This window comes from Candoia aspera, chromosome 7, assembly GCF_035149785.1.
Source record: "Candoia aspera isolate rCanAsp1 chromosome 7, rCanAsp1.hap2, whole genome shotgun sequence".
In the NCBI taxonomy this organism is placed as follows: Eukaryota; Metazoa; Chordata; class Lepidosauria; order Squamata; family Boidae; genus Candoia; species Candoia aspera.
In genome coordinates this window covers 14274462-14301711 of record NC_086159.1, presented here as the reverse complement: position 1 = coordinate 14301711, position 27250 = coordinate 14274462, and the positions used below count along the sequence as shown (strand labels likewise).

Genomic DNA, 27250 nt, shown 5'->3' with positions numbered 1-27250 from the left:
AGATACTCATCAATGTTTCTTGTTTATTCGTTTAGTCGCTTCCAACTCTTTGTGACTTCATGGACCAGCCCACGCCAGAGCTTCCTGTTGGTCGTCAACACCCCCAGCTCCCTCAGGGATGAATCCATCACCTCTAGAATATCATCCATCCACCTTGCCCTTGGTCGGCCCCTCTTCCTTTTGCCTTCCACTCTCCCTAGCATCAGCACCTTCTCCAGGGTGTCCTGTCTTCTCATTATGTGGCCAAAGTATTTCAGTTTTGCCTTTAATATCATTCCCTCAAGTGAGCAGTCTGGCTTTATTTCCTGGAGGATGGACTGGTTTGATCTTCTTGCAGTCCAAGGCACTCTCAGAATTTTCCTCCAACACCACAGTTCAAAAGCATCGATCTTCCTTCTCTTAGCCTTCCTTATGGTCCAGCTCTCACAGCCATATGTTACTACAGGGAACACCATTGCTTTAACTATGAGGACCTTTGTTGTCAGTGTGTTGTCTCTACTCTTAACTATTTTATCGAGATTGGTCATTGCTCTTCTCCCAAGGATTAAGCATCTTCTGATTTCCTGACTGCAGTCAGCATCTGCAGTAATCTTTGCGCCTAGAAATACAAAGTCTTTCACTGTTTCTACATTTTCTCCCTCTATTTGCCAGTTATCAATCAAGCTGGTTGCCATAATCTTGGTTTTTTTTGAGGTTTAGCTGCAAGCCAGCTTTTGCACTTTCTTCTTTCACCTTCATCATAAGGATCCTCAGTTCCTCTTCGCTTTCAGCCATCAAAGTGGTATCATCTGCATATTTGAGATTGTTCATGTTTCTTCCAGCAATTTTAACTCCAGCCTTGGATTCCTCAAGCCCAGCTTGTTGCATGATGTGTTCTGCGTACAAGTTGAATAGGTAGGGTGAGAGTATACAGCCCTGCCGTACTCCTTTCCCAATCTTAAACCAGTCCGTTGTTCCGTGGTCTGTTCTTACTGTTGCTACTTGGTCGTTATACAGTTTCTTCAGGAGGCATACAAGATGACTTGGTATCCCATACCACTAAGAACTTGCCACAATTCGTTATGGTCAAATTTGCTGGCATATAGCATGCATTACCTTGACAGCATCATCTTGCAAGATTTTGAACAGTTCAGCTGGGATGCCGTCGTCTCCTGCTGCCTTGTTATTAGCAATGCTTCTTAAGGCCCATTCAACCTGACTCTTCAGGATGTCTGGCTCTAGCTCACTGACCACACCATCAAAGCTATCCCCGATATTGTTATTCTTCCTATACAGGTCTTCTGTATATTCTTGCCACCTTTTCTTGATCTCTTCTTCTTCTGTTAGGTCCTTGCCATCTTTGTTTTTGATCATACCCATTTTGGCCTGGAATTTACCTCCAATGTTTCTAATTTTCTGGAAGAGGTCTCTTGTCCTTCCTATTCTATTGTCTTCTTCCACTTCCACACATTGCTTGTTTAAAAATAATTCCTTATCTCTTCTGGCTAACCTCTGGAATTTTGCATTTAATTGGGCATATCTCCCCCTATCACTGTTGCCTTTTGCTTTCCTTCTTTCTTGGGCTACTTCTAGTGTCTCAGCAGACAGCCACTTTGCGTTCTTGGTTTTCTCTTTCTTTGGGATGTATTTTGTTGCCACCTCCTGAACAATGTTGCGAACTTCTGTCCAGAGTTCTTCCGGGACCCTATCTACTAAGTCCAGTCCCTTAAATCTATTCTTCAACTCCACTGCATATTCCTTAGGAATATTAGTGAGCTCATATCTAGCTGATCTGTGGGTCTTCCCTAATCTCTTTAGTCTGATCCTAAATTGTGCAATAAGAAGTTCGTGATTGGAACTACAGTCAGCTCCAGGTCTTGTTTTTACCGACTGTATAGATGTCCACCACCTTTGGCTGCAAAGGATGTAGTCAATCTGATTTCGGTGTTGTCCATCTGGTGAAGTCCATGTGTAAAGCTGTCTGTTAGGTTGTTGGAAGAGAGTGTTTGTTATGCAGAGTGAGTTGTCTTGGCAAAATTCTATCAGCCTATGTCCTGCTTTGTTTTGTTCTCCCAGGCCATGCTTACCTGTAATTCCAGGTGTCATTTGACTGCCCACCTTAGCATTCCAGTCTCCCGTGATGAAAATAACATCTCTTTTAGGCATGTCATCCAGTAGGTGCTGCAGATCCTCATAGAACTGCTCTACTTCAGCTTCTTCAGCATCTGTGGTTGGGGCGTATATTTGGATCACTGTGATGTTAGATGGCTTGCCCTGAATTCGAACTGAGATCATTCTATCGTTTTTTGGATTGTATCCAAGCACTGCTTTAGCCACTTTACTATTAATTATGAAGGCTACTCCATTTCTTCTGTGGTCCTGTTGTCCACAGTAGTAGATCTGGTATTTGATGTGAAGTGGCCCATTCCAGTCCATTTCAGTTCACTGACGCCCAAAACGTCTATCTTTAATCTTGACATCTCACCAATAACCACATCCAATTTGCCCTGGCTCATAGATCTTACATTCCAGGTTCCAATGGTATGTTGATCCTTAGAACATCGGATTCACCGTTCACGACCGGCACCGTCGGCCGCTAGCCGTCCTTTTGGCTTTGAGCTAGCTGCGTCATCACGTCTGGGGCTAGTTGAACTCATCCTCTGTTCCTCCCCAGTAGCATTTTGACCATCTTCCGACCTGGGGGTCTCATCTTCCGATGGTATACCGACATATCTCTGGTTGTACTGATCCATTTAGTTTTCACGGCAAGAATACTGGGGTGGGTTGCCATTACCTTCCCCAGGGATCGCGTTTAGTCTGACCTCTCCGTCATGACCTTCCCGTCTTGGGTGGTCCTTCACGGTTTAGCTCATGGCATCATTGAGGTGCTCAAGCTCCAGCACCACGACAAGGTAACGATCCTTTGCTGAAGAGGGTTAACCTAAATCTGGGTTAATTACACCCAATCATTGTGTTCACATAACATCTAATGCCCAATAAATAAACCATATTATGGCTTAATGTGATGGCCAACAGACTAAGATTGTGGCTGGGTTTCCTACAACATGTTGAATCACAAACTACCCAACTACATTTCAACCTGGTTTTGCATATTTGTGACCCCAACCATTTACAGTGTTTCCTTAGGGAACAGCTCAGCTTCCTGGAAATGGGCTTATGGAATCAGATCTCTCGCCTTTTGTTCTTGTCCCTGCATATGGGATTTATGTCTTTCTCAAACAAGATACTCTATGGGAGTGAATGTCTGGAGCTTCTCAAGATAAGTTTGATTGAAAAAAGGAATTCCCCTATGGATGTTTCTCATGTTTGCAGCATGCAGTCACTCACATGGTGCTCCTGAGAGTTCAATGGACATAAGACTAGGGAGGGGATTGTCTTTGGAAGGATGGGGAAGATAGCACCCATGAAGAAGTATTTTGCTGGATTGTGGATATGCAAAATGAAGAATGCAAGGAGAAGAAAGGGACTAGATCATGAGAGATTGAAGATCATTTGTGGCTTAAATGCAATTAGAGATCATTTATGTCCCCAGCCTTAAACCAATTCCTAGACCATTTTGTTTGTGACATTCCTTTCCTCCCCCTGCAGCCACTCTGGATCTAAGGAAGCATCTCTCAACTTGGCACTTTCTGGATGTATTGCGCCATAACTCAAGGAACTCTTGATCAACAAGGCCAAAAAAAATCACAGCCCAACTTACCAAGAGAGCACTAGGTCAAGGAAGGAGGTCCTGGCTTATCTTTGACACCCAAGCCCCCACGGGATCTCTTGTTGTGGTCTGGAATCAAGGAAAAATTGGGGCCAGTACAAGGACGTGGAGATTTCCATTTGAGGATTCTGCGACAGTTCTAACCTAGCTCAGCTTCTGCACTGAAGAGCTGAGCTGAGTTATTCAACTACTGAGGCTCCACTGGAGTGAAAACCATAGCAAAGTTAGTTTCTCTTTTGAGGTCCTATGGCTCCATTTCCCTCTTAGGGTAACTCCTGCTGCACCTCCATTGGTTCCTGAGCTTCATGTCCTATAGGAACAATACAACTTCCTGGTATTGCAGTGCCCCTTCAGATAAAACCAGGAATAAAATTCACAAGTTTCCCCTTCTTAGCATTGGAGAGGCCAGGTGAAAAATGCCAGGCTACTTGTTACTTTTCCTTCCTTCCTTCCTTCCTTCCTTCCTTCCTTCCTTCCTTCCTTCCTTCCTTCCTTCCTTCCTTCCTTCCTTCCTTCCTTCCTCTCTGTAGAGTAGGATTGAGGGGATTTTTGTAACTGTAGGATATGTAGCAGCTCAAGGCAGGGTAGTGATTGTCAATCTTTGCTCACAGCATTCAGTGAAGCCCATTATGGATCCCCTCCAACTGCTTCTGAGGATTTAGGGGATGAAAAGTGCTCTGAATCTGATGCCATGAAGGGGATATTTTATATTTTATACAAGATATAAGAGAAATAAGAATGGAAGTTAGATGAAATACAGGATGCATATCTTCATCTATCCAATTTATATGCTTTCTCATCCAACATCAGGACTGCAAATGAAAACATATGGACAGCCCTGCTAGATCATCTTAGTCCAGCATTTTGTTTCTCAGTGTGTCTGGGGTACTTGCAGGATGAAGATGGAGACATTCTACCTTCCTGCCCTTATTCCCTTGCAACTGGTAACTGGAGTCCTCAATCTGAAGGAATGCTGAGTCTTCCGGACTGATAACCCATGATAGACTTACTTTCCATGACATTATCCAATCATCCCCTTTTGAGTTAAGGGCCATCCCCTCCACCTGCAGAATCCCCTCCACTGTGTGAAGAACTTTCTTTTGTCTGTATTGAAAATCCTTCATTGGATGACCTCTAATATTTTGAGACAGGGAGAAAACCTCTCTGTCTACTTTCTCCATACCATTTGTGTTTTTATACACCTCAATCTTATCCCTCCTCAGACGCCTTTTTTAAAGTTAAAAAGTCCTAAACGTTCTAGCCTTTTCAAGCACCCAGTGATCTCAGTTGCCCTCCTCTACACTTTTTCCTTCTCCTTTTCAAGTGGGGAGACCAGAACCAAACACAATAGTCCAGTTGTGGATGTTTCATAGATTTATATAAACATGTCATGATGTTGGCTGCTTTATCTTCAGTCCCTTTCCTGAAGAACTTTGCCATCCCACTTACAATGTTAAAATCTGGGCAATCACTTTAGTTTATTACCATTCCGGTTTATGTCCTCAAAATGAATTGCTTTGCTGTGCAATTTTTTCTACTGTCCAGAGCCACTACCCAGTTTATCTACAGCAGAGAGTGAAGTATACCCTTTGAATTGTCTTTTATGTTTTTTCAGCCGCTCAGAAAAAATGGCTATGAAGGTAGATTTGTTTTCATAGGTATTAATCAAGCATTCTTCTGAATGCTGGATGATAATGATCATGAAATATCATGCTCTCAAAATTAGGTAGATTGGCTTCTGGCTTAGAAGGACCTGCCCTGACCTGGTGCCTTCAAGATGTGTTGGACTTCAACTCTCAAACTTTCATTAAGGTGTTGTTCATTGTATCTGGGGATTTTGAGAGTTTAAGGTTCTGAGAAGCCACTAGGTTGGGAAAGACTGGGATTCAATGTCAGTCCATGGTCTCACAATGCATTTTGTTGGAATCATTCATTTTTGTGAGAAGGTGTGTTTGCACTAAGCTATGAAATGCTCTGCTTGGTTTTTATGTAACAAATTGTAGGAACCCAAATGTTGTACTTTGTAAACCATGGTTTATAGCTTTGTTGTGAAAACCAGTCAATTATGGTTTATTCAGGAAGCCATGATTCAGAAACCACAGCTTAGCACAATGTATGAACCCAGTCATAGTCACCTTAGAATGTCCAGAAACTGAGTCTCCCTTTCAACTGTGTGTGATGGATCAGAAGGTAGAAAGGTGCCAGTTCCTTTGGAACAGCCAGCCAATATTTGGAGATATGTAGAGGGTTAGGATTAGGGTTAATGATATGGAGATATTCCTTCCACCCACCCTCAGAGTTCTCTTTTTTAGGTTAAAAATTCCCAACTCCTTCAGTCTTTTTTCATAGGCTTAGGCTCTACACTCCTGAGCATCTCAACTGCTCTTTTCTGAACATGTTTCAGGTGGAACAATCTCCCCCTTGAGATTTGAATGCCCCCCAACTCTGTTGGCTTTCTGGAAGGCCTTGAAGACTTCTCCTAGGCATTGGGACCAGGATCAGAAATGGCATGGAAGTGTTTGTTTTATTCTGCTAGAGAAACTTTTAAGGGGGCCTCAACTGTGTTTTTTTAAAATTGGTTTTCATGTGTTTATTGTGGCTTTTTGTTTGTTGGTTGGCCATCCAGAGTTATATTGGTTAAGATGGGCGGCCATATGTATTTCTTAAACAAATAAATACCCACCAGATCACATTATGGCTTAGGGGAACATCTAGTTTATTTTGATTGCCTGTTGTGTAAAATGTTCATGCATCCTACAAGATCCAATTAATTCGAGATTCTAGGAACTTGGGATCTTTTGTAAATAGAGCTAACTCTTCCTCCTCCTAAGAATAATAAGCATTAGAATTATTTGTTTGTCTGTTTTGATTTATATCCCACTTTTCCTCTTAGAACTCAAGGTGGCATGTAGGTTACTCTCTCCTGCAATATAATCTTCAGAAAAATCCTATGAAGAACATTGGGCTAAGAGATCATGCCTTTCAAAAGTCATGCAGTGAACTTCCCTGCCTGGGTAGACTAATGTCTCTAAGATCTGTCAGCCTAATCTTTCTACCATATGGCACTATATGGCTCTAAATCAGGAATAATATAGCCCCTTCTCAAAACTGCTGGAAAAGTTCAACTTCCTTGACCAACCAGACCTTTGATTTCTAAATATAATATGCCAAATGCCCATATGTGGTATGGTCTGTGGAATCATTCTGAAGATATGTTGCAATGAGACAATCTTTTGGCTGTGTGCTTGGGCTCCACTGAAGTCCATAACAATAATTTTTGTTTATTTATTTATTTTAGTGGACTAGTGCAGAAGCCAGGTAGTTCTTGAGAAAAATTTATGGTTTTGAAATGAATATGCAGCATGTTTCACATGACAAAAGAGCAATGCACATCATTATTTATAATCCAGAATAACATTTAGGTTTACCACTAGCGGCAGAATTTCTTTTAAGGAAAAAAAAATAATGCTTGTGAAAAGAGACATGATTTATATGGAAATATTTTTTTACCATGTTTCCATAATAAATTGGTTTGGAGAGCAAAAGGCTGTCTGTTGCTCATTATTTCCTAATGGTTGTCACACACAATTAATTCATTGGCGTCATTCATTAATTTGGGTGTGTTACAGAAACGGGGATTGGGTTTAAATGTGTGTTTTTTGCGTCTTTTTAGAGTGGAGTTTAAACATCCTGGTAAATCTGAAGCCTTGTTTGGGTTATAAGTTAATGTATTGCTTTCAAATTTAATTGTCTGCTGGAGGAGAAAAAGTCAGGGCAGCAAGCCACAAAGGCAAACATGGTCCTGATTCCAAAATGTATATTTATTTACACAAGACATTTAGAGCCACTTCCCTGCTAAGATATATTTATGGCGTTTTGAAACTATCCTATAGCTAAAACTTTCTGTCAGCATGAGGCTCTGGCTGGCAGATAGTCTCCCTTCTTCCTGTCTTTCTCCTAGATATCAATAACAAGGTGGAACTGAGGTAAAATAAGGTCTCTATATGATATACGTGTAGTGCTAGCTAGCCTAAACAATCTAAAGATCAAAGGCAACGATTACCTTCATAACTCACTACCCAGTTTTGGCCTTTCAATGCACCAGCAAATTTACCATATGTTCTCACAGATAAGCCCATCTGTGGATAAGCCAAACCCAACTTTGGGGGTATATTTTGGCACCTAAAATTCTCGGCTTATCTGCAAGTAGATATGGTATGTGCAGTCATTTCATTTCCAGTCCAGACATGAATCTGTTCTGCTAGAAATCTATCTTCAGATCCACATATTCCCAGGCAGAAGCAGTTTTCCCTTTAATTCTAATCCAGAAGTTCCCAAACTGGACGCCTTCCAGATCTTCATACTTCAACTTTCAGAATTCCTGGCAATGACCATACTGGCTGAGGGATTCTGGGAACTGAAGTCCATGTACGCACATCTGTAGAGAGACCAGGTTTACACGGCTAGCCTAATTGTATAATTTCTGCCTTTACTGAGCCAGCATTTCATCTACCTGTCTTTGTTCTAGTAAGTAAGAAAGAAGATCCTGGAAGCCTGAAACGTACTGGGCCCTGGCCTGGAGAAGTGTGTGAGGTCCCCAATCTAAATTTAATCTGTTTGTTGATGGTTTTTCATCCTGTGTGTGCTTCCTTGCTTAGCTTGGGGGCTAATATGGCATGGGGGCTGTTGCTGTTGTTTTTTATCTTTCCTATTTGCATTTGTCCTTGGAAGGCCTTTGTTGTTTTTGGCAGACTCTGCAGCATTATTGGGAATTTACTAAGTTCCTTCAAGGCCTTTTTGTTCGGTCGGCATTTAATTTACTTGACATTCCATTTTCTTAAGGACTTTTCGTTTCACCAAATATAACTTTAGAAAAAAGAAATAAATTGTTAGATATTTGGAAGCCTTCAAACTTAATCACCCAGGAGAAATAACGGGCTAAAAACAATTGTTAATATGTTTGTTTTCTTAGGGCCTTCCTGAGAAGGCGACAGGGAGTAGGGAGATGGTTTGGAAAGGAGGTCATAGAAAGCTCACCTTGGGCTGCAGTTGACTGTCCTCCTGCAGATCTTGCAAAACCAGGTGGGGCAACAACAAACCCAAAAATCTGATTCATTCATTCTCACCACTTTCCTGAGCAACTGCTTAGGGAAATTTTAGAAGCAGCTCTTTGCAGTGTAACTTTGTAGATCAGTTCAAGCACAGCAAATCATCTTTGCACTACCCCTCCTGTTTGGCATTCAGACTCACCTCCTTCCATTTTTCCTTTAGTTTAGGTCAAAGGTCCCCAACCTTTGGGTGCCTGGTGGGTACATCAGGAATTTTAAAACCTGCTGTGGGTGAGGCTCCATCTTCCCATTTGGTTTTCCATCCAGTGATGGCCTTTCAGTTGACTTCCAAATGACACAACCAAGGTCATTAGCGGATTGTGGTATGACAATAACTTCTGGAGAATTCCCTCAGACACCCCTGGGACTTCTGGAAATTAGAATTCAGCAAAACCTGGATTCTCCACTCCAGCTCCAGGACTTGCAGCAAGCATAACTGAGCATTAGAAGGCCAAGTATAGATCAGGGAGAGTTAAGCTATTTTGCTGTCTCTGAAAAACATAGGAAAGAGCAGTTTGCAATAGAAACAGCATCATTGGACAGAAAAGATGGAATGAGAAAGGAGGTTGGGAAAGCCAGCAGGCCCTCTATAATAAATACGTCTCTACCTGGCTGCCGGCAAGGAAACAGTGCCATGATGAAAGAGATTCATGCTCTGATTTATTTTTGCTTGTAGTTTTCAAACTATATTGCTGTAAAAAATGATGAATGGATCTCCTTTCAAGGTCCATGACTTTGACCTGTGTCAGATGTGCAAGAATCTTGGTCTTCCCTAATGGCAGTAGAAAGTTTTTAGAGTTTTGCTCATCCAAAAATGGAACAGACACTCTGCGCCAAAAAAAGGCAGAGAGCTTGGACAAGTTCCAGCCAAAATAGCTTCGTTCCAGTGAAAACAGGAATCAGATGTATGGTCCCTCTGATAGACTAATAGCACAGTGTTATTTGGCATACATTAATTGCAGTGACATTAGACCTATATTTTCTTTTGTGCAATTGCCTTAATGGTTACCATCAGTGGCCTACGATGTCAGGCAGGAATATCACTTGTAGAAATAGCTATTGTGGAAGATGCTTTGGTTCATCTTGGTTATTCCTGGAGGTCGTTAGAAAAAGCTAAGCCCTGTTAGCATCTGTAATACCAAGGAGAAGGGTGGTAGAAACAGATGTGACCACTTCTATTTCTGTATTGTGGTAGGAGGTGCATATTTGAGGATGTGTCTTGTCAGGATCAATTCTTACTCTTACACTTTAATTCCCCAAACTGCTGCCCTCCAAATATACTGAACTTTGTTCCCACAATTTCCAGGCATGCAGAATGAACTTCCTTTCCCATATCAGTATGGAAATAGCACATGTAAATTGATTACCTAGTCATGGCCTCTACCCAGAGATGCCTGAAAGGAAGCTGTAGTACAAGGAGTAGGATTCAGAAATATCATCAGGGCTAAAATTCCAAAGATTCATTCATTGGAAGATGCTGTGACTGGGGCATAACACCATTATAAGGACCAAGCACATGCATATGTGCATGTGTATAACTAGGAAAACTAGGAAAAGGGGGTCAGTAATACTAAAACTCTATGAAAACCATTCTTTTCTTTTTCCAAAGAAAAATCAAAGCTCTGTGTGTTTTATTTGAAATGCTTGAGCATCGCCCTTTTGCTCTAGATGAAATATTGCGCAAAGTAACCTGCCAGAGGGGCCCCAGCTTTTTTTTTTTTTAAAAATCTGGTGGGTCCAAGAAAAGCCACAAAGGCGTGGAGAGTGGGCAGAGGGAGGGTTAGGGTGAGGAAGAAGGTTTGCTGAGCTCTTTGCTTCAGGTTGTTGCGGCTTGATTAATTCATTTATGATTTTGTTGTAGTAGTTTTGAGGTTTTAAAACATTTTTCATGTTTGTTTTATGATCTGCTCTGAGCAGGGCTCATGTTACAGGTGCAGGTGTAAGGCAAAACAGTCCTGACTCCACTCTTCACTCTGAAACCACAGCTGCACACACGCAAGTGGAAGGAGGAGTAATCTGTGCAACGAACATCAGACTTGATTTCTAAGTCAAAACTCAGGGGCTGGCCATAAGCTTGTTTCTCAGCCTACACTGCCTGTATTTCATAAAGCTCTTGAGTGGAGGAAATGGGAAGACCCTGTAAGCAACCTATGGAGGAGGGGAAGGGATCAAGAAGCAGTAACATGCCTACTTACTTGATGAGAAAGTTAGGCTACACACTGAATAAATAAATACAATTCATGTATGCAAGAAAAGAAACATTGAATAAGGTGACTTAATGCAACAAGGACCTTGACTTTCTAATTTTATTTGATTTGGAGCACAGGTCACTGCCAATGCTGGTGGCCCAATAGATCTACTAAGTGAACTGCTGGTTACGGCCTGTTAGTCAAACAGCCTGATATGTTTAGACTTCTTTGTAGAAACATACTGCTCAGACTGAGGATCAAGGCCAAGGACTGAGAATTTATTAGATGAAACACTATTGAACTCTTACATCAAAGGTACACAATATATACTTCTGATTGCCGCAGTATGCAGTAATCCCATGATTACTGACCATGTAGGCTAGAGCTGAAGAGAACTGAAAGCCCACAATATTTGGAAGGCCATAACTTGCCTACCCCCTCTTAAACCATCCCAAAATTGTGTCTAAACTCCAGTATGCCTTTTTGGCCCCCTGCATTCATGACACTCAAGAGTAATGGCTGAATGACTGTCAGAATTGCTAGGTGCAAGTTCCTTACTACTTTACAACCTCTAGTCAAAGAAAATCTGTGCAATAATATATAATCTTAATCTGCTGTCCCCAAAATACTGTGTGTTCAAAAGATGTAGAATAAAACTTGTTGTTTACTGTACTGGAGGCCCATCTGTATGAACCAAAATTCAGATTAAGCACAAGAACACTGTTTGTTTGTATGTTTCTTAGATTTAAATCTTGCCTTTCCTCTAGTGTACACTGCAATCCATTGTTTTCCAATGCCAATCCTATGGTTTATGTTGGGCTGAAAGAGACTGATTGGCCCAGTGTCACCCAGTAAAGAGCCATGGCTGAGGGTAGACCTGAACCTGGGTCTCCCTAATCTTAATCCTGCTCTTTCACTCCTGTAACTCCTACAGTACATCATGTTGAGGTTTTCCTACTAACGATTAAGACTGCTATTGTACCTAATCATTTAGGCCCGGTGAAGAGGTTGTATTTGATTGTCTCCTTGCACGTGCTTCATGCAAATTGCCTGGGGGGAGGAAACCTGCCCGGACTTGTTTCTTACTTCCTCTTTTTTCTCTCTGCCGATATGTAGCAAGCCAGGTAGCTCTCAATGAGAGTTAAGTCCTTTAAATATGTTTTGCTTTTGTTTTGCTTTCTGTAAATAAATTATTTTTATAGAAATGCTTGGTGTGTGACTTTTCTGATCTCTCCTGGGCTAAAGGCTTTCCCAGCATCTGCCAACAGGTTATGTGCCCAGTGAGCAGCCCAGTAAGCCCAGTAAAACCCAGAGAGAAAAGAGAGATCAGCTCCACACCTCATGCACAATTTAAAGGCAGGTAGCAAAGACCTGTGAAGATTTTCTTTGGAGCCACCTGGAGATTTTCCAGCAACTGCCGGTCTACAGGACAAAGAAGCCAGCTGAGGTGACTTGCAAAAGAAGGAAGAAGCCATGGCTACCTCCCAGCCCTCAGCGATGCCTCTGGAGTGCCTATCAGAGACCAACTATTTGAATTGGGCCCTAAAGATGCAGATGTATCTTCGCAGAGAGAATCTTTGGCTGCCAATTGGTGAGCAAAACCCCCAAAATCCCAGTGCTGAATGGCTGAGACAGGATGAGCGGGCTAGAGCCACCATTATCTTGGGAGTTGAGGACAATCAGCTAGTCCACGTGTGAGGCATGCAGTCTGCAAAGCAACTTTGGGACGCTTTGAGAGACTTATATGTAAAGGCAACAGCAGGGAGTAAAGTTGCTCTGATGAAAAAGCTGTATAGAGCCTACCTTGCAGAAGGAGAAAGCCTTCCTGAGCACCTGCATTTTATTCAGCAGCTGTTTGTTGAGTTGCAGGAGAGAGGAATGGAATTTACATCTCTCACAAAATCATATATCCTCCTGTCCTCACTAAATGCAACGTGGGACACGCTGATTTGTACCCTGGAGGCTATGCCTGAAGCAGACCTCACCCCATCGTATGTTACACAGCGCTTACTCGCTGAATGGGAGAAGAGAGAGGAAAGATCCCCCCCCCATCTCTTCTGGAAAGCTGCAAGACCAGAAAATGAGGGAAAAGAAGGGAAAGGAAGCTGAGGCCACAGCGCTAGCAAGCCAGCGATGCTTCACTTGTGGTTCAGCTGGACATTTGCAAAGAGACTGTGCCTTGAGACCCAAGAGTAGAAAGACAGAGTAGAAGAACACAAGGGCAACACAGAAGAAGGCTCTTCAGACAACCCAGATTGCACAGGTTGCTGAGAAGGGTAATTCTGATGTATGGGTGTTAGATTCTGGGGCCAATTGTCATTTATGTAATTGTAAAAGCTCTTTTGTGTCACTGTCTAAAACTGAAAGACAAAGTGTATCTTTGGCTGATGGGTCTGTGACCACAATTATGGGACAAGGTGACTTGTATTTATCCTGCTTGGGAGAAACTGTAAAAGGTGTGTTGTATGTGCCAGATTTACAATCAAACCTTTTATCTGTGGCACAATTGGCTGCAACAGGGTATGTCATAACATTTAAGAAAAATGGTTGTGAGATACGAAAAAATGGGAAATTGTGTGCTACTGGTATGTTAAAAGACTCCTTGTACATTGTGCAAAATGCAAGGAAGCCAAGCTGCAAGGCTGCAGTTGGCAACACACCATATCATGACCAATGTGTACACCTGATGCACAGGAGATTTGGTCATGCTAATTTCAAGTATATAGCACAAATGCCACAGCTGTGTGCTGACCTAAAGATAAAACCCTGTGATAAATACTTAGACTGTGTAGTTTGCAAAGAATGCAAAACACTAAAAGCTCCTGTGAGTAAGCAGTGACAGAGTTACAACTAGACCTTTGGAAATTGTACACTCTGACATTATTGGTCCTTTTGCTCCAAGTCTTGGACAAGCAAGGTATGCAATGACCATCATTGATGATTTCTCAAGATACACATTTATCTACATCTTAAAACATAAAGATGAGGCATTTGAGAAATTTAAAAGTTTTGTGACATGGGCAAATGGAAAATTCCCTAGGCCTGTATCTGCACTCCAATGTGATAGAGGAGGAGAATACCTTTCTCACAAATTCAGAAGGTTCCTAGTGGAAAAGGGGATAGAACAAATTCTTTCTAACCCTTACACCCCTCAGCAAAATGGTGTTGCTGAAAGAAAGGGCAGAACCTTGCAAAATGCGATGGAATGCATGATTAAAGATTCACAATTATCTTTTAAGTACTGGGGAGAGGCCATATCAACTGCTTGTTATGTACAAAACCGATTGTATAACTCTGTGATTCAGGACACTCCATTCCATTTGTTTTATGGTGTGAAACCAAAGGTAAACCATCTTAGAGTGTTTGGTAGCACTGCATGGGTTCACATTCCAAAACAGCAGAGAAGGAAAGGCCCCACAACAAAGAAAGCTATCTTTGTTGGCTATGAACAAAGCCAGAGGAGTTACAGGTTCATAATGGGAGAGAAATTAATAATTAGCAAAAGTGCTTCTTTTGCTGAACAAAACTGAGGGAGATTAAATTCTAGCTCTCCAGTTGAACTGACCACCACAAGAGAACAGCAAGGACTTGCTGATGGTGATCTTTTGCCTGATGAGGACATTAAACCAGAAAAGCAAACTGAAGATCTGTCTGATGAGACAGATGCTTCTCAGGAAAGTGATAGGAGTCAAAATTTAAGCCCTGTATTACCTTGCAGATCTCAGAGGAGTAATAAAGGCGTTCCTCCATCACGTTTTCAGGCTGAAACAGTAAAGGCTTTTCACATATTCACAGAACCTGAGTCTTTAGAACAAGTGAATACTTTACCACCAGAGATTGCACAAAATTGGCATTCTGCCATGCAACAGGAATTAGCATCCTTGAAAGAAAATAAAACATGGAAACTGGTAAATCTACCTCCCAATGAGCGCTGTCTGGGTTGTATGTGGGTTTTCAAACTAAAAAGGGATGCTGATGGCAAAATCCAAAAAAAATAAAGCAAGGTTGGTTGCAAAAGGGTTCACTCAAAGGAAAGATTTAGACTTTGACAAGACTTTGCACCAGTTACTAAAGGTGAATCAATTAGATTACTGTTAAAAGTTGCTGCACTTAAAGGAATGTCAGTTAACCACTATGACATTCAAACTGCATTTCTCTATGGAGATTTAGATCACAAATTATACATGCAGCAACCCCCTGGCTATGAAAAAGGGGAGAATCTAGTCTGTGAACTGCAGAAGTCAATCTATGGGTTAAAACAAACCGCTAGATCCTGGAACCAAAAAGTAGATGAAAAACTGCAGAGTTTTGGTTTTGAAAAAGGAAAAGCAGATCCCTGTGTATATATGAAGAAGGACAAACAAGGCTGTATGTATCTGTGCATTTATGTTAATGATTTGCTGCTGTTCACACCAACAGAAAAAGGCTTGATTTTGAAGCCTGCATGAAAAGCCATTTCACATTAAAAAGCCTTGGAATTATAACAACTTAGGTTTGGAAAAACACAGGAAGAAGGATGGTAGCTTTCTGTTAAACCAAAGGGGAGATAATGGTAAAGTAATGTGAATGGAAAGACATATAAAGTTGTCAGAGAAGATTGGTTTGCATCTTAATCTGTAGTATAAAAAGGGGAGTGTTGAGGTTTTCCTACTAACATTAAGACTGCTATTGTACCTAATCATTTAGGCCCGATGAAGAGGTTGTATTTGATTGTCTCCTCGCACGTGCTTCATGCAAATTGCCTGGCGGGAGGAAACCTGCCCGGACTTGTTTCTTACTTCCTCTTTTTTCTCTCTGCCGATATGTAGCAAGCCAGGTAGCTCTCAATGAGAGCTAAGTCCTTTAAATATATTTTGCTTTTGTTTTGCTTTTTGTAAATAAATTATTTTTATAGAAATGCTTGGTGTGTGACTTTTCTGATCTCTCCTGGGCTAAAGGCTTTCCCAGCATTCTGCCAACACATCGCACTGTTGTTATAAGTACGGAGAAACATCCATGGCTCTTGCTCCTGGTATGAAATTCAACAGCAACGTGACCTTCAAACCTGCTGAAAGTGTAACTGGAGACTCAGCTGACATTAAGAGGCCTGTGATCTTTTATCTTCACTGCATCTCTTGCCAGGCAGGTTGATGTAACATATTGTCACACACAGACATCATTCCTGCAAGTTCTCAGCAAGAATGTCAAGCATTTCACTGAGCTCTTGAAGTGGATGGGAAAAAGTCAAAGGGGGACTTTGGGGGAACTTTCTGCTAGGCATTCCAAATGCCTGACCAGGCATCCCAGAGCAATCATCATTCTGGAGAATGCTTGCTACATGGTCCTTGTGAAACAGAAAGAGAGAAATACGGCACCATGGATGGCTGTGCTCAGAAGGAATGACGACATGGAATTGCATGCAGTGGGAAGACTGTGTGTGTGTGGGCATTCAGTTTAGTAAATAATCTTAGCAGTTTATAATCTTTCTTTAAATAGTAAAGTGCCTATTAGGCCTAAGTGCTTGGCAATAATTCCACTTTCTTCTTTATTAGTGCCTTCCCATCCTGCAAACTTCCAGATATGTTTTAATCAAGACTTTGAGATGTGGCTTTTGTAAAATGGTAGAAGTTGAAATCTCGCTATACGCCAAGGGTTCACTCTGCATTTCCACTGTCCCTGCATGAAAAGCAGGGCAAGGAATTGGCATCGTTGAGTGGCTGCACAAACTCAGTGCTCTGCCATCCTCCCATGTTGGGAATTGTGGTCTAGCACAAAAGGAGAACCACAGACTGACAAAGGCAGTTTCAAAGGACCAGTGTTTTCCATTTACATGTGCCTATGTATGGGCTATTTCTGCTTCTCTGTCTTTCTCCTTCCCTGTGAGGCACCTTCCACACATCCAGTTTGCATTGGTTGGGATCAACTCCGTGCCCCTGTGTTCTCATAAAGCTGGAGCTCTTCGGCACCTCTTTGGCATCTGAGCCAATTGGCTTCCAGCTCAGCTATGTCACAGGAAGATACTGTGAAGGTATTTTTGTGGTGTTCATGCATGCACTCTGGGGCCAGCTGTTTCCCATTGGTGGGCACTTTTGTCTCATCCTGTCATCTGGTTCTTGGCTCTCTTCCCTCCCTGCTAAGTCAAGGTGCCACGGTGCCCTGCTACTGTTTCATGGAGGTTTTGAAATGGATCAAGCAGATTTTGCCCCCCTTGCTGCAAAAAGGGATTGAGATGATGGCAACAAGGAGTTAGTGCTGGTTGGAAGCTGATTCTTGTGCTCCCTGCTTGCTCAGCTGGAAGGGGGAATGATTGGCACAGAGGGAAAACTGGGTACTGTGAAGATGACAGCCATGGGGAGGCCTGTGGGGTGATGCAAAAATGCTTGGCAATGAGGAATAATACTGTGAGTGGAGACTGAATATGCATCTCTTTATTTAATCCAAATTATATCATCCTGCTGTTCTGAGAGAAAATAACAAATGATAACTGGCAACCTGACCTTGCTTAAGCATGTTCCTGGCTTGGGAAGCAGAATACAGGTGCCTAGTTTTGCCTCTAACCCAACTCTACTTCTTTTTTCCTTCCTTGGTTTTTGCTAAGAGGAATGGGAAGACTTTTGTAGATGGCAAAAGAAAGAGGCTGTGCTGTTAATAAACTGGAGTAGAGTTTTGACAACAAGTTAAGCACTCATAGTCATCACTGAAAAGTTTCCCATGAGAAGTACAGAAATACTGGAATGCTGTAAATAACTTACACAGTTATTTACAGCATTCCAGTATTTACAGCATTCCTGAAGACAAAGGGGAGACAACTGGTTAGCTTTTAACCATCTGTGTGTCACAATCACCACAAGTTTCTGGCCATGTTTTTCAGTGGCTTTTGGCATTCTTTTGGCAGTGTCCTAAGATGAGGCATTAAGTCAAAGGGCAATTTTCTCCTCCTTTTCTCTTTTAGAGAAAGAGCCCTTAAACGGTTATGTTAAACTTGCAAATGGATCCTTGTGATTCTTAATTTTGCCTATTGTCCAAGGTACCACTGATCTATTAATTACACAGAGCATGGTAAAACAGTGCAAGGGACCCATTTCTATTCTAAGATGCAGATTTTTAATACCCCTACCTAATATTTTGAATCTATCAGGGTATCAAGAATGGTGGACGCTTTGGACATGGGAGCTGGCTAAATGCATTATCATACAATATTGGAAGTAAGATCTACATCTGATCTGTAGCAATGAACTGTTGACATGTGTTGGTTGCCAAGTATGGAGTTAGCTGGTTGTTTTTCTTGGAAACAAAAACAAAAGAAATAAGACATTTGAGCATTATGATCCATTTTTAAAAATTGTTTTCCTCCTCCTTTTCTTTTAATTTGACTGTTATCCCAATTCTTAATTTTGAGGTTACTTTGCTGTATATAGTTAATAACCATTCTCTCTCAGCCCAACCTACCTCACAGATGTGTGGTTGTAGAGGAAATAGGAGGAGGGAGTCTTTTGTGGTAGCCCTCAGCTCCAGGATGAAAGCTAGGATATAAATCTGCTGAATGAATGAATGAATGAGTGAGTGAATGAATGAATGAATGCTCTATTTTTCTTCTGTTGGTTTAGTTTCATATATATTTATCGAAGTGAATATTTGTAGCTCAGGGTTGAACTGTGGAGTCCTTGGTGCTCTCTGAGCCTTGTTGTCTTCTTGCAGACATTTCATTGCCAGACTAGGCAACATCTTCAGTGCAAACAGGTACTTACACACACACACACACACACACACTGTATTTTAAAAGGATTGTGCAAATGCTACCATCATGTCTGGCACATACTTCTCTGTTGGTGTAGGGAATATCAAACAGAGAATTTACTACATTCTCTGTGTCAGAACTGTTCTGAGCTCAAAGTAACAGATGCCCTCGGGATGAGCTCAAATCTTAGTGAAGTATCCATGTATTTTTCTCAGCAATAAGGAAGTGGTTTGTGAATGTCTTCTTCTGGGACGTGGTTGGAGATTCCAGTCTAGGATCCAACTTCCTGTTTGGTTTTTCCATCTAAATACTAATCATGTTTGAACCTGTTTAGCTTCTGGGTCCAGACAAAATCCACCTGGTGTTGCTACCACTGAGACTAGAAGCTGCTGGCTTCTGTTGTGCACACCTTTTGATGAAGTTCCCTTCTGCATAGTTTGCATGGTTCTTGAGATAAATCCCCACAGTAGTCTTAGGTTAGATTTTGATAAGTCTAATGAATTGGAAGAAGTATTATCTATCTATCTATCTATCTATTTATTTATTTATTAAATTATGCTACTGCCCATCTCCCCCAAAATACAGTATAAATATTAATATAAGGAACATATTTTATCAGGGGTGGCGCTGTGCTGAATTTCAGGTTTTGAACTGAAGAGACTACTTCCAGCGTGTGGGTATGCAGAAGTATCTCTCTATAGTTTTGCCATATTTCCCCACTATTTATGTTTGCACGATCCTGTGTAGAGCTGTCTGCCTAGCCCAGGACCCTGTTTTATCCACTTTCATTTGGAATATTTTAAGGGAGTATGTTTCCTTCTCTCTTCCCAGTCCCTCCTTTCCTGCTTGTGTACTTGAGTAGTTAAAGTTGAGTGAAAAAAAAGGAGAAGGTCTACTCTTCCCAACTCCCATGTCTATGCATTATTCCAGTCTGTAATCAATAGCAAAATTTCCAGTCTCAATTTTATAAAGTACCTTAAAACCAGCTTTCTAAACCTGGTCTCTCTATAGAAAAAAGCTGAGCTAGACATTTTGTCAGGTTTATGCTTTCTTCCTCCAGTGAGATTTCTTTTTTTGCACATGAGAAAGTACTTAGAAACTCCCCAGTCTGCAGTATTACACCCCACTCAAAATCTAAGAGCAAGTGAAATAAAAACCAAGGATGCATTAAAAAAAAAAGCAACACTGAAGAATTATGTATGTTCTTAAAGGGGGAAAATGGGCATGGGTAGCATCATTTCTGAAATGTGCTGAATGACATTAGATTGCTCTTTATTACCTTTCATGCTCACCTAGCTTTATAACCAGAGGTTATTCTCTCTACAGATTTTGATAAGAATAAAGCAAAGGAATACATGTTGTCCCTTCCCCCCTCTGAGGATACTAATGGAATGCTAACAAATTCCCTGATAGCAAAACCACAATTTATTTTGAATTAAAAATAACAGAGTTGAACTGACCTCCATTTTTCCCAGCTGCTGTTTTCCCATCATAGCAGCCTATAGGCCATGTCCCCCTTGCTGATCTTTATCAACACCTGCATGTGACTTGTCTACATTTCTGAAAAACCCATATTCACACTGCTGAGTGTTATCATTTAGTGATACAGAGAATCATCTAACAGGTAGCTCTTTTAGAGTAGGCTTGAATATAATATTCCCAGCCCAATGTGGTACCCAAAAAATGGTTTCAGATGTGGATAAATACTTCTGTTTGTAGTTTGAACAGTCTACAAAACAAGTTTGATCAAAAGAAGTGTCTGCAGGATAAAGGAAACAGTCAACGCAGAGATGCACAGGGAGGCTGTGGAGATTAGCCCATACTCTGGAAAATCCATATGGCCCTCCTCTACTTTCAAGTTTCCTATTTTAAACTTTTTTAATTTGTGGAGAGCCAAGCAAAAGCAAAAGCAAAAGCAAAAAGAAGCAAGTGCTACCCAATAGTTCACAGAAGATAATACAGTCGAGTGATTTAAGTGTTTGAGACTACCCAGTTCCGCAGTAGCAACAGCATCCGTAGACCACTGCTCCACTTCAGTGCCCAATGTTCTCCCATGCCTTCTTACTAGTACTGAGTCACGTTGTTTTAATGTGACTAATGGTGTTGAGGACTTCATCGATGATGATGGATGAACAACTTCTATTGAGAGTTGGATAGGAAAGGTCATTTTCATTTTCCATAATGATGGAAGCAAAGGTACAACAGTACCCAGCAGCACTGTGACAAATTAAAATGGTAGGCCCATTCTGTTGAGTAATGACATCTGCACTGCTGTTGCCGTTGCTGTCATTAACCCTGTTCTATGAACCACAGTTGTAGCAATCTGAATTCATTTAGCTGCCATTTTCATTTCCCACAATGCTCTGGAGTGACTTGTATTGTGGCTCTACTGGTCGCATATACATGAAAATCTACATTTTCATCAGAACTAGCTAATGCAGCATTTTCCTTCCCAATATTCAAGTCATCCCATAGTTCTTAATGGTCACATCTAACAAATCCCAAATTGTATTGCAAGAGAGATTGATCTTGGGATGGTTTCTGCATCTCTACTTTGAAGGGTTCTCTGCCAACCAGGTCAAAATGAGCTGTTGCCAAATGATGCACCACACCAGTCAGTTTCCCACTGCTTCTTGTCCTAACAGCTATTCCTGTCTCCTTATGGCATTAGTTCAGTGTAGAGCTTAAATCTTGAATGGGAAGACCAAGGCTTTTCTCCAGATTTTCCAAAAAAGGCTCTACATCTTTTAGCGCAGTCAAGCATTTCAAGCTAGACAGCAAGCTGAATGCCGATGGAAAGTCAGTGGAGGGCATATAGTTTTACTAGCTGTACGAAACAATCAGTCTGGGAGGGTTTCCTTTTTCATAGACTTTGCCTTCAACAGTTTGTATTGTTCAAGATGCCAAGACTGGCAAAAGCTTGCATCAAGTATTGTATGCAGACCAAATAGCCTCCACCTGGCCACTCAGTGCTGAAACAACTAGTGTGCATGCCCCTCCCTTCCCTTCTTGCTTGTCCCCCTCCAACCCATCTTTGTGGGCAGGAGAAGACCTTTAGAAAAGGAAGCCAAGCTAGACCTTCCCTCCTTCCTCCCTCTTCCATCTTCCCAGCTCTTTTCCTTCCCCATCCCATCCCATCCCATCCCATCCCATCCTATCCCATCATCCAAAGCCAGGGCAAAGAAAACAGAAAACAGTCAGCTGGAGGTGCACAGCAAAGAAAGAGAAAGGGATGGCTGCAGGGGACACCTACAGAGAGGGATCAAAAAATCAAGATGGCAGTTGCAATTGTACGAACAAAACTTTACCCTTTTTAAATGTGTGTCTGTAAAGAGGGGCAGTGTCAGCAATCTTGACTTTTTGACACCAACCTGCAGACAACCCTGGATGGCTGGCAGGCAAGAAGGTGAGTAGGTGCTGACCTTGCTCCATCAAAGGAGCAGGGGAAGAGTGAAGCAGATGCTTCTGCTGAGGCTGCATGATCCTTCCCCTTCTCCCTCTCTGCCTTAAGACACTGAAGTAGCAGCCGCCGCCACTGCCACCACCGCTTGTACAGGAGACAACCAAAAAAAAAGGGGGGGGGAGGGTATAGCTATCTCAGCTAAAGTGTGCACTGTGAATGTCCCTCTGTTCTTGGTTGATAGCAAACCACCATCCTGCATAGATGCCACTTCCTAATCCTGGGCATTTGAAGGTTTTTAAATGGTGTTTTCAAGGTCTAAAAGTAGGAGATATCTGGGAGGAGTGGGGAACAGACATAGGATATGTTGAATTGATGGGTTTTTTTATTGGTCAACTTTTGGGCCAAAATGGAGAAATAAATCAAACCTAAATGATGTTGGAGACGAAGTAAATTGGCTGATCTCCCCCCATTTCCAGCTACCACCCGTAGTGGGCAGTATTTGTTGCGTGTCCAGATTATCCATCCCCGCTAGTTGCCTCTTTTTATCCCTATCCCTCCACTGAGATTGATGGGTGAGAAAATGCTTACACCAGATGTTATGGGATCTGTGATGGAGCTCTTCTCTGCAGGGGAAGGAGCTCATAAGCTGTATCTCAACCGACCCTTGCTAACCAGAGAATCCAGGGCTATAATTCCTGTATAAAAAGTGTCTTGCCAAATCCCTAATATGCTTTATTTGGAAATAGACCGGAGGGTCTCTTGTTGGGGGAGAGGAATGAGATGGGGACAGCAAAACTGGATCATAAGAATACTATCCCTATGCATTTCTGTTGAGGAGTAAACCACTGATTCTCATAGGTCTTACTCCAAAGAAAATGTTGTTAATAAAACCAGTAAAACAATATTGGTGGAAGGCACTCCACAAAAGTATTTGTCTCTGGAATTACCATGTAATTCAAAATAAACTAAAAATGTTTGAATCACTCTTTCATGTTGGTTAAAGCATAGTCTTCTCATTGAAGGTCATATTAATTTGGCATCAGATGAAAGTTAACTCTAGGCTGGAATGGGGATTTGCTAGGAAGAGAACTTTTTTCTTTCTGACCAAATCAGCTAGGGAATCAAAGGATCATCTATAAAAAGAAATCTCCCATACTTCCTTGGCAAGGAGTTCTGTAACTGCAGAACAAATGTTGTGGGCCATAAATGTGGCTGATAGGAGTTATGCTCTAAAACCCCTGGAAAGCAATGTGTTGCTTAGTTGGCACTATCAGCTTGTCAGCCTCTTGGGAGACTGTCCCAAACCAAAAATGCTCTCTGGCATGGGGGTCAGGAGGTGAGGTGAGCCTGTGAGGTAATGTTAGTTATTACAGTCCTTGGCTGCCATTTTTTCTCTTTCTTCTCATTTTTTTATTTTGTGTTATTAAATTGATGATTTTTGTGTTCCCCACTCAAAGTCTATTGATTATGCAAGATGGAGGGGGCTGTGTAAATTGAATTAAATAAAAATAAAAGGGAATAAATTAAATAAAAGGCAGCCAAATCCTCCTGTAGTTCTCTTCAGCAAGATTTGTAGAGATGAAGGGGATAGGGTTCCAAGAATTCCAGCAACTGAACAATTTCAGTTTTAGGGTAGAGACTTTCTGAGTTTCTTTCTCAGTAGCCTTCCTGTGATCTGCCAGAGGGGTGGATCTTTTTACCAATAACAGAGAAGTTTGCAGCTGGCTGTTTACATAATGTCTTCTGAGTCTTTTTCAGTCTGTGGACCAACTATTACACAGTTCTGTCATGTATCCTGTACTGTGGAACTCCTGGACAGAAAATCAGTAGTGAGTGTAACTGAATTGTGGATGTTTGTATTCTGATCAATAAATCAACAACAAAATAAGGAAAGTTCTGAGCAGATGGTAGCCCTCACTCTTTGAATTCTGCTTTCTCTGCAGGACTTGGTTTGGACTGGATGCACAGCTGTCATTCTAAATTAATCTCATCTTTCAGTCTTTGGGACACGACTAACAGTCTTTAACTGTGAGTACAATTTAAGGGTAACCTTTTAAAATCCTTGCTATTTTGTTCTGGTACTTGGTTTTTGACATACACCCTACATTTTCTTATACTAGAAGCTACAACAAATAATTTCATAGTATTTTCACTGTAAGAAAATCTACCCCTTCTGAGCAATGACTACTCTGCTTAGAAAGAAGACAATTAAAAATTCTGCCCTGATGAACCCCACTTTTCTTTTCTCCTCAGAGAAATAGTGATTATGAATTCCATCAACACAGTCGCTGGGAGTAGTGGGCATTGTAGTTCAATGTGTATGGGGCTGCCAGGCTGGTCAAGACAGGTTTGATAAATCCCAAAGCTTCACTGGATTTGAAAAATGAAAAGTGTAGTCCATTTTGGGGGAATAATTATACTCAAGCTTGGATTTAGAGCATAGCATTATACCTGATTCTTGACAAAAGAGAGAGACCAACCTTTTATCTTTGCCTTGTGTCCAATAAGCGTTCTCCTCAGGCAAATATTCTTGGGGGGCGTTCTTTTTTATCAACTTCAATTCTTAGAAATCTTCATTCCAAACTTATTTGCTTGTCAGATAGCTTCAAAACGTTAGTGTTATCACCAAAGAGAATAGTGGAAAGGTATTTTTTACACTGCAAATTATGTACTCTTAAGATTCCCATATTTTTAGTGTGTGTGTGTGAGTGAGAGAGAGAGAGAAGAGAGAGAGAACCTTCTCAAATGGTTAAATATGCCTTAAAAAAGGAGAGAAATGCCCCTTTGGGCTTTTTAAAATCTGTTTTCCACAAGGAGTAAAATCTATCGTGGATCATCTACCGTAAAGCTTAGCTTTGGAAGCTTGATTCAAAGTGAGACTGACTCTTAAAGCCAGCACAAGTAAAACAAACAGTGCCTTTGCAATATCAGCTGCTCCCTTAGGCTAAAACCCCAAAACTTGAGTAGCATCTTTTGTTGACGATGGCACTGCATTTTCTGAAACATCTCAGCCTTGGGCAAAAACTGCAGTCCTCTTTAGAAGCATGAAATCTACACAATTTGATGCATCATTTGAGGCTTTGGAGTGTCAGACGTGTCTAGAGATGCTGGATAATACAATGGTTTTGGAAAAGAGTCCCAACTGGAGTTGTGTGAAGTTTGCCCCCTTATTTTTCATGATGGCTTCTGACAACCTGCATGCTATCATGCACTCAGGACACAGATCTACAATATATAATTTTTATTTGGGAGTATTTCATCTGCAGCCAGTGAAATCATTATGTTTAGTCATGCACTGAATTTCTGAATGGCTTGTGTGGTAATACTAGCAGGATAGAACCCCCAGACCAAAGTCAGGGATCCCCAATGACTCAGCAACAGCAAGTGATAGGTGTAGCCACAAATACGCCTGGAATCAGCACCAGTTGGTGCCAGTCTTTGCAGACTGTAGCATTCTTTATTCCTCATTTTTAAAAAAAATAATGGCCAAGCTAAACGCATTTCAAGTCCATTCTTCATCAACGCCCTTTTTTTAAAAAAAAAAGCCAAAAAGCTACCTTGCATTTTTCATGAGCTCACTTGTAAAATGTTAAATTGGAAGTGCTTGTGGGACTCTTTGTTCCCTTTTTCCCCATCAAAAAGTTTTTGCCCATCAGTGAGTTTCATGCATTGATTGATTATGTCCACTTGTTTTGGCTTCTTGCACTTTCCCCCCCCACCAAATGGATTAGGGTTATTGATCAGTGGTTGACAGTTCCCTCTGTCCCCATGCAGCAGTCACCACAAAGATACCACACCCACTGATGATGTCTGCAGTGGGCAAAAACTTTTTCGACATGAGACTGGGCAAAAAAGAAATAAGAACTGCTTGTTGATTTTCTTTATTAGCCCCAGCTAATAAATCTTCATCATCATAATCATCTCTACAATTCTTTTAAAGTTATTTTTATTATTCTCACCATTTCAGATTTAATCCTTTTATCTACTGTCTGTTGTCTGTCTAGAGTAGTCCTTATGTAACCATCATGACCTTTCTGTATTTTGGAAAAAGAAAAAGGAATAAACATTTTTTTAAAAAATGACAATACAGATTATCCTGATAAAGACACACATTGCCTTTAAAATGCACTCGGCCAAATCAATTATATTTCCAGTGTATCTTGAACACATTTTTAAAAAAGTCTAAACCAGTTCTGACAGTTCTGCTATAATTTCCTATACAAGGAGGAAAGGAGGTCACTGGGGGTTCACTTTCAAGTATTTCTTGATTTATTTTATTTAAATCTTTATAGGCCATCTTTAGGATTAAAATTCTTCCAAGACAGCTTCCAATAGTCAGCATAAAATACAAATAAACTTCAAGTAAAGCAACCATGAATAAGAGCCAATAATAATAATAATAAACCATCTGGCTCAGGGCAGGATTTACAAATAGGAGGGGGGCAGAAATTCTCTACTGCTCCGACTCCACATATTGCCAGAAACTGGTTAGTCTCCTAGTGCTGAGACCAGAAGTAGCCACCTCTGGAAAAGAGATTCCTGGGGAGGAAAGAAGTTTCTATCGGGGAGGGGGTGATTATTCAAAGAGGTAGCATTAATTGCCTTCCTACCCACTTCCTATGCTATGCTTCAAATTGACTGCCCCCACTTCATGGGAAATCAGTTCAGCCCTTATTCAGATACATAGGTCACACTACTGTAACAGTGGCCCCAAACATCTGTTTCTGAAATTATATGAGAGGTTTATTTAAATGAGTTTGGCCAAAATGGCTCATGAACATCTTGTTTCCATAAGTGCCTTTTGTGGGGAGGGGGAAGGTAATAAAGGGGTGTACGTGTGATATGTGCGTAATATGCAAGACCCAGTTTGGTGTAGTGAGAGTCAGTTTGGTGTAGTGGTTAAGGCACCAGGCTAGAGACTGGGAGACCGTAGTCCTGCCTTAGGCACAAAGCCAGCTGGGTGATCTTGGGCCAGTCCCTCTCTCTCAGCCCTATGAACCAGACATTGGCAAATCACTTCTGAAAAACCTTGCCAAGAAAACTGCAGGGACTAGTCCACGCAGTCACCAGGAGTCAAAAACTGACTCAAAGGGGCGCACACATAAACACACATGTGTGATAATG

At 41.3% G+C, this 27250-nt stretch overlaps 1 protein-coding gene across 1 annotated transcript in view; it reads left to right on the top strand.

Moving 5' to 3' along the window:
* Positions 1-27250, top strand: part of CALD1 (caldesmon 1) — a 201459-nt gene that overhangs the window by 47551 nt on the left and 126658 nt on the right. The window contains exon 2 of the mRNA XM_063308506.1: positions 24070-24154. The gene's annotated coding sequence lies outside the window, so the exon portion shown is untranslated. The remainder of the gene's footprint in view (positions 1-24069; positions 24155-27250) is intronic.